Source organism: Drosophila suzukii, unplaced genomic scaffold (genome assembly GCF_043229965.1).
Source record: "Drosophila suzukii unplaced genomic scaffold, CBGP_Dsuzu_IsoJpt1.0 scf_5, whole genome shotgun sequence".
Taxonomy (NCBI): Eukaryota; Metazoa; Arthropoda; class Insecta; order Diptera; family Drosophilidae; genus Drosophila; species Drosophila suzukii.
In genome coordinates this window covers 1,048,577-1,059,620 of record NW_027255937.1, presented here as the reverse complement: position 1 = coordinate 1,059,620, position 11,044 = coordinate 1,048,577, and the positions used below count along the sequence as shown (strand labels likewise).

Sequence of the window (11,044 nt, the reverse complement as noted above, 5' to 3'; positions counted from 1 at the left end):
TAGAGATATGCAAGTAGCAAAGCGAGATAAAAATGCGCCACCTACCGGCGGTATACAGATTTCAGCGTTATGGGCGTTAGAGTGGGCGTGGCAAATTTTTTTTTGAACCAATCGATAGGTTTTGTCGAGACTAATACATTTCAGCTAAAATTTTTTATCTAGCATAAAAATTGTGGGCGTCACAAGTTTTCGCGGTTTGTGGGCGTTAGAGTGGGCGTGGCATATTCGCGTAACAAACTTGCGCTGCGTATAAGGCTACGAAATCTAAATCTGGAATCCCAATTCTCTATCTTTGATAGTTTTCGAGATATCCACGTTCATATTTACAATTTTTTAAAGTTTGTGGGCGGTTTATGGGCGTTAGGGTGGGTCTTTTGGGTCAATCGATAGGTATTGATGAGAACATTACATTTCAGTTAAAATTTTTATTCTAGCATCAAAACTGTAGGAGCCACAGTTTTGGGCGGTTTGTGGGCGTTAGAGTGGGCGTGGCACTCTACTGAAACAAACTTGCGCTGCGCAGGAGTCTCAGGAATCTGCGTGCCTAATTCCAGTATTGTAACTCTCATAGTTTCCGAGATCTCAGCGTTCATACGGACAGACGGACAGACGGACATGGCTAGAGCGACTCGGCTAGTGATCCTGATCAAGAATATATATACTTTATGGGGTCGGAAACGCTTCCTTCTGCCTGTTACATACTTTCCGACGAATCTAGTATACCCTTTTACTCTACGAGTAACGGGTATAACTAGGCAGGCTTTCCATTGTTAAAAAAAAATTTTATCAAATTATACAAAAAAAATTTCACGGCCCAATAAGGCAAATTTTAAACTATTACATTTACATTCTTTAACTACATGAGCCAAACTAAATGGCAAATAAGTTATAAATTAAACTACACACCTATAGCTATAGCAACTCATAGAAAAACACACAAAATGGGTTTAGTAGACGTAAAAGAAGTGGACTCCTCAGCAAACGTCATAAATAAAATCGAGTCTAAAAATATTTATACGGATTTAACGAACATTTTATTCTCAATTATTGTCTTTATTGTGAGCGCATTTATTTTGTACAAGGCATATATGTTTCATAATAAATGTATATCAAAAAGAGCCATAAACAAAAGCCAGGCTAATGATCTGGACAAAATATAAATACATAAAGCGCCAACAATAATTATAAAAAGATGTTTAAAATAAAATAAAAACAAAAGAGCAAACCATTTAACATAAATATGTATGTCCATATATTAATATATTGAATATAGATATTATTTCATCTCATAATCATATCTAAACAGACGGAAGATATCGTTGCTGTGTGCTGTTCGCTCAAAAAGAGCTCTTTCAGCTTGGCAAGCTCGCTCTATGCGCCGACAAAGTTTGTATTGCATTGTGAAAGAATCCGTCGTGAGATCGTGAGATCGGACGCATTTGTTGATAACGCTGGCGACGAACTTGCGGCCTCCAATCGGCCAGTACCTTTGCCGTAATGCGGCAAGCAGCGCCTGCAATCCTCCGTGCAAATATTTCTCATGATAATAAACGACGATAGCCTTGGTGACTGGATGTCCAAGTCTGCGTTCTGAAGCCTTCCATCCACGAGAAGTAACCCATCGGAGTCGAGTATAGGCCTAAACGAAACCAGCTTGCTTTTCTGTGGAAACGGCTTGCTCTGGCTAAGAGATCCTTACTCCTTTGCCAAGTTAACCTGTTGGATGCTCCTCAAAAGAAGTACAGTTCCAGATTTGATCTCCTCCACCGAAAGCCGCCCTTTAACGGCGCAGATTTAGCTGTGCAATTTGAAATGAACCGATAAATGTATGCAAATACGCGCTGCAACTTATCGAAAGAGTTGAGGAATTTGCAGTTTGATGAACTGTCTATGCAAAAGGCCCCAATTAGAGCTACAGAACGGCGCTTTGGCAGATCCTTTACTGAGTCTAGCAGGGACGGCTAATTCGACGAGCTTTGCAGAAGGAATGGAGGCCCGTTAGCCCAAAGGAAATGTTCCAACAATTTTCTTAGGGTACATCCTCGCGATACGACGTCTGCCAGACTCAAGCTTGTAGGAACGTGATCCCAAGTCATGTCTTTCGTTCTCCCCTGAATTTTCGCGATTCTGTTAGATACGAAAACGTTAAACTCCCTCGGAGGTTGCCGAATCCACGCCAACACAATGGACGAGTCCGACCAGCAATGAAAGGTGCAATCGAAATCTATGGCTTCCTTGGCGTTTACGATTAGCTCAGCCAATAAAAGCGCTGCGGAAAGTTCTAGTCTTGGAATTGTTAAGGCCTTCAATGGAGCTTCCCTTGACTTGGCACAGAGCAGATGGACTTTCGATTCTCCATTGGTCTCCGATCGCAAGTATAGACACGCTCCATAAGCTGACATGCTAGCATCGCAGAATCCATGCAACTCAACGGAAGCCCTTGGTTGCAGTACGAATCGTGGGAATTTTAAGTTCTGTACGAATCTCTACATTCTAGCTTTTATAGTTTCTTATATTAAGCTGAATGTTCTTAATTCAATAACGAAATGGTAATGGTAAAAAAGTGAAATAAGTTGGTTTTGTTCCATTTTCAAGTTAATTATACCCGTTACTCGTAAAGTAGAAGGGTATACTAGATTCGTCGGAAAGTATGTAACAGGCAGAAGGAAGCGTTTCCGACCCCATAAATATATAAGTATATATATTCTTGATCAGGATCACTAGCCGAGTCGATCTAGCCATGTCCGTCTGTCCGTCTGTCCGGATGAACGCTGAGATCTCGGAAACTATGGGAGCTAGGCTATTGAGATTTGGCGTGCAGATTCCTGAGCTTCCTACGCAGCGCAAGTTTGTTTCAGTAGACTGCCACGCCCACTCTAACGCCCACAAACCGCCCAAAACTGTGGCTCCTACAGTTTTGATGCTAGATAGAAAATTTTAACTGAAATGTAATGTTCTCATCAATACCTATCGATTGACCCAAAAAAAAGTTTGCCACGCCCACTTTAACGCCCACAAACCGCAAAACCCTGTGACGCCCACAATTTTCATGCTAGATAAAAAATTTTAACTGAAATGTATTGGTCTCGTCAATACCTATCGATTGATCCAAAAAAAAAATTGACACGCCCACTCTAACGCCCATAACGCTTAAATCTGTATACCGCCGGTAGGTGGCGCATTTTAATCTCGCTTTGCTACTTGCATATCTCTATTTAGCTGAGTAACGGGTATCTGATAGTCGAGGTACTCGACTATAGCGTTCTTCCTTGTTATATTTTGTCCAGATCATCAGCCTGGCTTTTATTTATGGCTCTCTTTGATATACATTTATTATGAAACATATACATAATCGATTTAGCGTCGCTTGTGACCGGTTGTGTTTATCTTGTGCTCTGTGATTTTTGTCAATTTGTCATTAATATCTGTGTTACTGGTGCCTTGCTTTGTGTCTTAGTCCAACATAACCAGCCCTGCTTGTGTTTTAAATCGTCTGTTTATGTTTAATTGTCTATTTTATTGTAGCAATTTTAACAAAACCTAACTCTGTTTTTAACCTGTGCATTTTGTTATTGTAACTTCTGTACGCTGCGGTGCATTTGTTTCAATAGCTTTTGTTGTTGTTTCCCATAACTTTCTTGTAATCTCTCTCCTGTTTCTTGTCGTCTCAACTGTTGACGTGTATATTTTGTTTGTGTTTCGCAAGCCACGCTCAGTCGACAGCCACTCTGTCGCGCTCTCTCGCTTTCGCAGTCTCTTCGCGCTCTTATACTTTTGTGTTTTTGTGTGTCTACATTTTTATTGTTTGATCCCAGTGTCAAATTAAGTGAGGTATTTATAATTCTTTTGATTCTTTGGCTCTTTTTTGTTCCAAGAAAGATTGTCAGTTTGGATCGTCACCTAATGATGTTTAACCCGTTACTCGTAGAGTAAAAGGGTATACTAGATTCGTCGGAAAGTATGTAACAGGCAGAAGGAAGTTTGCCACGCCCACTTAAACGCCCACAACCCGCGAAAACCTGTGACGCCCACAATTTGCATGCTAGATAAAAAATTTTAACTGAAATGTATTGGTGTCGTCAATACCTATCGATTGATCCAAAAATAAATTTTCCACGTCCACTCTAACGTCCTTAACGCTTAAATCTGTCTACCGCCGGTAGGTGGCGCATTTTAATCTCGCTTTGCTGCTTGCATATCTCCATTTCCCTTTGAGTAACGGGTATCTGATAGTCGAGGTACTCGACTATAGCGTTCTTCCTTGTTTTATTTACTGTCGTCTCTGCAATACAGTCATTCATCCAAAATGTACTGGACTTGTTGGCAGAGTAAAAGATTTTATTGATCTGCGTGTTGGTTTTTCGTGGACTTGTGCCTCTTGCGTTGAAATAGACCGTGATTTGGATGGCTATGTTGCGCTGACCAATGATCGTTTTATGAAACTTTTTGATAAGCTTATGAGCTTAGTTGCTGATTTTAAAGAGTTTAAGGCAAGAGTTAAACCCAAAAAGACCGCTCCTTCAAAATCTGCTCCCGTAAAGGCATCAGTTCCAAATCCCAACTCAGCTCCAAATATTTTTACCCGATGGGTAACGGCAGCTATGTCGGCATCTACTGGGTCTGGGGTACCTAAAGTTTCTCTGACAGCAGTACCCATAGGTACCAAAAGCTCTAGAGGAGTCCCTGTTTCTGCTAGTCAGCCTAAGGGGTCAAACCCTATGCAGCTTTCTGTGCCTACTGGTGAAGTTAGCTCTGTAGGAGTCCCTAGTCTTGATAATCAGACGAACGATGTTCAGATTGCTAATGGTGGAAGAAAGAGCCTCTCGGTTGTTCCATATAGGAAGCAATTATTTGTGTCTCGTTTAAGTCTGGTGGTCTGGTTTAAGGTGCTGGTTGCCGTTACCTCTACTTTATCATCGGAGAGAATATACTTTCTTAATCCCAATGACATAGAATTCGTTGGTGTTAAAGTTTCTTTGAAATCTTTTTCTATTTATGTAACTTGTTCTTATATTCCACCTGGATCCGACTTAACAATTTATGAGCAACATTTGTCTGCAATAAAAACTGTTTTATCTCATCTTTCCGAAAGGGATCTTTTAATTGTTTTGGGTGATTTCAATCTCCCTGACATTTCTTGGTCCCTTTCCACTGACTCACTTGTCTCTACCCCTTTATCTGACCATGACTTCGTTGACGGTCTGTTAGAATTATCATTACAGCAAGTTAGCTTTATACGTAATTCACTAAACAGACAATTAGATCCTGTAATTGTTTTAGATCCGTCTGAAGTCACTGTATCTAGAATTGACACACTAGTTGTGCCTGAAGACCAGTATCATACCACATTAGAACTTACAATTTGTCTTCCCGGCGTTGATACCCCCTCTCTTTCACTTTCTCCAAATAAATGTAGATGCTTTCGTAAATGTGACTTTAGTAAACTCAACAACTTGATTTCACAATATAACTGGACAAATTTATATAATTGCTTGGATATTGAAAGTGCTACGGAACTATTTTATAGTGTCCTAAACTCTTTTTTCTGTGAATGTGTTCCTGACAGTTATCCTCCTAAGTTAGACAGGCCACCTTGGACTACCAATCAGTTGCAAAGACTTAGAAACCTAAAAGCAAACTTCTATAAAAAGTACAAAAAGTCGGGTAGGCCATCCGATTTTTCAAGATATGTGGTGGCTCGTACTAATTTTAATGTACCTAACAGTCATTGCTATTCCATGTATTTGAACCGATGTAAATTTGAATTTTCAAAGGATCCGAGGCAATTTTATAACTTTATAACTAAGCGAAAGTCTTCAGCATTGCCATCATCCGTACGATTAAACTCTATTGAGGCATCTACGGATCCCGAAATTGCAGATTTATTTGCTGAATTCTTCCAATCTACTTATAGTTCTGTTTCATGGTCTAATTCTAGCTACCCTAATCACTTAAACAGGGCAAATTGTATTTTTTCTCCTGTAATCACCGAGAGTTCTCTCTTAAGTGATTTAGAAACTATAACGCCAACCTATTCTCCGGGGCCAGATGGACTCCCTGGGTGTGTTCTTAAGTTTTGTGCCCGAACTATTTGTAAACCCATTCTTAAACTTTTTCATTTGTCTATCTCATCATCTCTTTTTCCTACTATCTGGAAAGATTCTTTTATTATTCCACTCCACAAAAAGGGTTCGAAGGTTAATGTTCAGAACTATAGAGGAATCTCCAAATTGTCTGCAATTCCTAAAACATTTGAACGCATTATTACCTCTCAGTTGCAACATTTGTGCTCCTCCTTAATATCGCCGTGTCAACATGGTTTTGTTAAGCGTAGATCGATAACCACTAACCTGCTCGAATTGACATCTTTTGTACTAGATGGATTTAACAAAAAATTGCAGACGGACGTTATATATACAGATTTTAGTAAAGCCTTTGACTCTGTTAACCACTCTCTTCTTTTATTCAAATTAGATCAGCTTGGGTTTCCGAATAATCTGTTAACTTGGATTTCAAGTTATTTGAAAGGTAGATCTCAGAGGGTTTTATTCAAAAACGCTGTTTCCAAGATGATCAACGTGACATCTGGAGTGCCTCAGGGCAGTCATTTAGGCCCTTTGCTGTTTACTCTGTTTATAAATGATCTTCCTTCTATCGTAAATCACTCTCGTGTGCTAATGTATGCTGATGATGTTAAGCTTTGTTTTTCATATAATAATATTGAATATGGTTTCTGCTTGCAGTCAGACATAAATAGATTCCAGGAATGGTGTCAGTACAACCTTTTGAATTTAAACTATCTTAAATGCAACGTTATGAGTTTTTATAGGGGTACGCCAACGTTCGTGATTTACTTTCTTCAGAACATGTCCTTGGACCGAATATACTCAATAAACGATTTAGGTGTTCTCCTAGATCCTAAACTTAAATTTGACTCCCACATAACCTCTACTGTAAATAAAGCTATGAGTGTTCTTGGGTTTATAAAGCGTTGGTCAAAGGAATTTGATGATCCATACACTACCAAATTATTATTTACCTCCCTTGTCCGTCCTAATTTAGAATACTGTTCTTCCGTTTGGAGTCCTCAGTATCAAGTGCACATTGCCCGTATAGAGTTCGTACAGAAACAATTTCTTCTTTTTGCCTTACGTGGTTTGAACTGTGATCAAAACGTCAGGTTGCCTTCTTACTCGAGTAGATCGCTATTAATTAATTTGCCTACTCTAGTAAGCCGTAGAATTATGCTTGGTACTATTTTTATGAATAATCTTATCAGAGGCGATATTGATTCTGTAGATTTGGTAAGCCGCCTAAGTTTCAATGTTCCTGTTAGACTAATGCGAAACGACCATCCTATCAACTTGCCACGATGTTCATCTAATTTTAGTCAGCATGAGCCCTTTCGCGTTCTTTCTAATAATTATAACAACCTATATCATTTAATTTGTTCCTCAACTTCTATCCCTGTACTAAAAACTAAAATCTTAGCTCATTTGCTTTAATCTTGTTGATCTATGTTTTGTCCTGTCTTTATTTGTTCAATGTACCTTCCTCGCAAACCGTATTTGCCCGAAATAAAAATGTGCCCGCGCGTAGCGAGCACGTGCTTGGTGTTGTTTGGGCCATTTGTTTGTAATGCTCTTAGTGGATCAACGTTCAACAATACAATGCATAGTTATAAGCATTCGTTGAACATTCCATTTATTATACCCGTTAATCGTAGAGTAGAAGGGTATACTAGATTCGTCGGAAAGTATGTAACAGGCAGAAGGAAGCGTTTCCGACCCCATAAAGTATATATATTCTTGATCAGGATCACTAGCCGAGTCGATCTAGCCATGCCCGTCTGTCCGTCTTTCTGTCTGTCCGGATGAACGCTGAGATCTCGGAAACTGTAAGAGGTACGCTATTGAGATTTGATTCCTGAGCTTCTTACGCAGCGCAAGTTTGTTTCAGCAGAGTGCCAGGCCCACTCTAAAGCCCACAAACCGTCCAAAACTGTGGCTCCTACAGTTTTAATGCTAAAATAAAAATTTTAATTGAAATTGAAAAATACCTATCGATTGACATAAAGTTTGCCACGCCCACTTTAACGCCCACAAACCGCCCAAATACCCAAAAAATCGTAAATATGAACGTGGATATCTCGGAAACTATCAAAGATAGAGAATTGGGATCTCAGATTTAGATTCCGTTGCCTTGAGCGCAGCGCAAGTTTTTTACGCGAATATGCCACGCCCACTCTAACGCCCACAAACCAACGAAACCTATGACGCCCACAATTTTCATGCTAGATAAAAAATTTTAACTGGAATGTATTGGTCTCGTCAATATCATCGATTGATTAAAAAAAATATGCCACGCCCACTCTAACGCCAATAACGCTTTAATCTGTCTACCGCCGGTAGGTGGCGCATTTTAGTCTCGCTTTGCGAGACTCTCTTTCCCTTTGGTCCCTTTAGCTGAGTAACGGGTATCTTATAGTCGAGGTACTTAACTATAGCGTTCTTCCTTGCTTTTATTATAATTTCTTTGTGCACCAGCAGACTCTTCCTTTTTTAATGGCTCCAACTGATTTGTTTTGCGCTTGGCAACAAGCCCAGCTGCTTGACTTTGGACACACTACAAAGAATACGATTTTTCCACTAGTAAAACTCTTAGCCGATCTGAGTACTAGGCTTAAAGCAGAGCGGGAGCACGCTCTAACTGTAATAGGGAGAAGGGAAAACGCTGCCCGCTAAGGGCCAGCTGGAAAAGCCATTACCAGCCATTTGCCAGGATGCTGGGCGACTTCCTGCAGCACCAGCAGAACCACCCCGTTTCAAATCCGGCTCCCATTTCTCAAGGCCCATATTGGTATATTGGAAATCGGAGCTGAGCAGCACTCGTAGGGTAGATCGGAAAGTATGTAACAGATAGAAGGAAGCGTTTTTGAACCCATTAAGTAAATTCTTGATTAGGATTAGCCGAGTCGATGTAGCCATTTCCGCCTATCCGTCTGTCTGTCTGTCCGTCTGAACGCTGTGATCTCGGAAACTATAAGGGCTACGAGATTTCTGCGCAGCGCAAGTTTGTTACGTCAGGGTGTTGTTTATTTTTTTGAGCAAATGGTAAGTATCCCATTTTTAATTGTAATTACTTTATGTTTGTCTAATTCTAATATATTTATTTCTTGGACACTGTAACGTGCTTTTCGGTGGCTGACAACACAGACTGCACTACAAAAAGTCAAATGGCTAGCCAAGATGCCGAACTGGGCAAGTTAGCGTCCACCCCATCGCTGGGAAACTTTTATCGAGGACAGAAGAAGGACTTCCTGGCGCTGATGCAAAACTAGAGGAGGCATCCGAGTACAGCGTGATCGGTCATTTATTGCTAAGTCCTGGAATTATTTTTATAATTGATCCGAAATATATAAAAAACAAGGAAGAACGCTGTAGTGGAGTACCTTGACTATCAGATACCCGTTACTCAGCTAAAGGGACCAAAGGTAAATGGAGATATGCAAGCAGCAAAGCGAGATTAAAATGCGCCACCTACCGACGGTAGACAGATTTAAGCGTTATGGGCATTAGAGTGGGCGTGGCAAATTTTTTTTTGGATCAATCGATAAGTATTGACGAGACCAATACATTTCAGATAAAATTTTTTGTCTAGCATGAAAATTGTGGGCGTCACAGGTTTGGGCGGTTTGTGGGCGTGGCAAATAGGTCAATCGATAGGTATTTATGAGAACATTACATTTCAGTTAAAAATTTTATTCTAGCATCAAAACTGTAGGAGCCACAGTTTTGGGCGGCTTGTGGGCGTTAGAGTGGGCGTGTCACGCTGCTGAATCAAACTTGCGCTGCGTAAGAAGCTCAGGATTCTGCATGCCAAATCATAATAGCCTAGCTCTTATAGTTTCCGAGATCCCAGCGTTCAACTGGACAGACGGACACGGCTAGATGGACTCCGACAAATCTAGTATACCCTTTTACTCTACGAGTAACGGGTATAATACATTAAATGTTGACTAGGCGACTAACATTTCGGCTGAAAAGTTTTCGTGGAGCAGCGACATGTGAAAGCCGTATTATTTGTTGGGAGCATTTTTGTATATCGTAAAAAGCAACTAACAGAAAGCAACAACTAGAAAAGTAAATTATTTGATTATAGTAAAATTAAGTAAATTGAATTTACTTATAAAGTTATATTTACGTATTGCACATTTTTATTAAAATATAATTTTTTAGTTTAGTTATAGAAATTTAGTCCGTTAAAATTTATTTAAATACTTAAAACATTTAAATATTAACATTTTTAAAAATTTATATTGTATTTTTTACTCAAGGAGTATATACTATATAGTCGGGTAATTTTCGCTTAAGAAAGGGTATAGGTGCAGGGGCGCGCCAACAGCGAAGAGAAAACAAAAGAAATCAAGTAAAGGGCTGAGGAGAAGACATTTAAATTGTGCGCAGCAGATTTACTTTTTTCGTTTCTAAAAGTGAAAATCATAAGGTCAGGTAAGTTTAAGATGTTGTGCATTGATCTTAGTTTAAAGTACGTACCTTTTGAAGGTGTTTTATGGGTTCCGTTAGCCAAAAGTGAATGATGAAATGTCTTGTGCCAATAAACATCCCGCGAAGGGTTATAAACAGCTCTAAAAGGTAAATATACAAAAGATAGTAAAACGCATTTTTTAAACATATGACAATACATATTTTCATGAGCGTTGGTTAATAATTCGAAGGAAGCGGACAAATGATTATAGCGATGTCCAACGTCAAAAAAATTATCCCTAGAGTTAGCCAGAAGTTATTCCACTCGGCATGCAGTGAAAGCAATGACTAAAAATTGCACAATCGATAAGGTAAAAACTATCATGCAAGCTGGTACCTTCAATACAATGAATGAGGCCATATCCAAATTTGTAAACAGTTGCACAGAAGCAACCGGACAGCGAAACACTGTCCTATATTACAAAAATTACCCGCAGCGCGGACGAGGTAATAATCGAGGTAACTATAACAATACCAGATATTATCAGAATAACGGA

At 39.6% G+C, this 11,044-nt stretch overlaps 1 long non-coding RNA gene across 2 annotated transcripts; it reads left to right on the top strand.

The window, feature by feature from the left end:
* Positions 1-9,011: 9,011 nt before the first annotated feature.
* Positions 9,012-10,635, top strand: LOC139354953 (uncharacterized). 2 transcript variants are annotated; one of them, XR_011605776.1, is made up of 4 exons: positions 9,012-9,113; positions 9,216-9,493; positions 10,337-10,511; positions 10,566-10,635. It is a non-coding gene; the product is annotated as an uncharacterized lncRNA (long non-coding RNA). The 2 variants fall into 2 exon arrangements; XR_011605777.1 differs by having other exon boundaries at positions 10,337-10,506; positions 10,566-10,580.
* Positions 10,636-11,044: the final 409 nt, after the last annotated feature.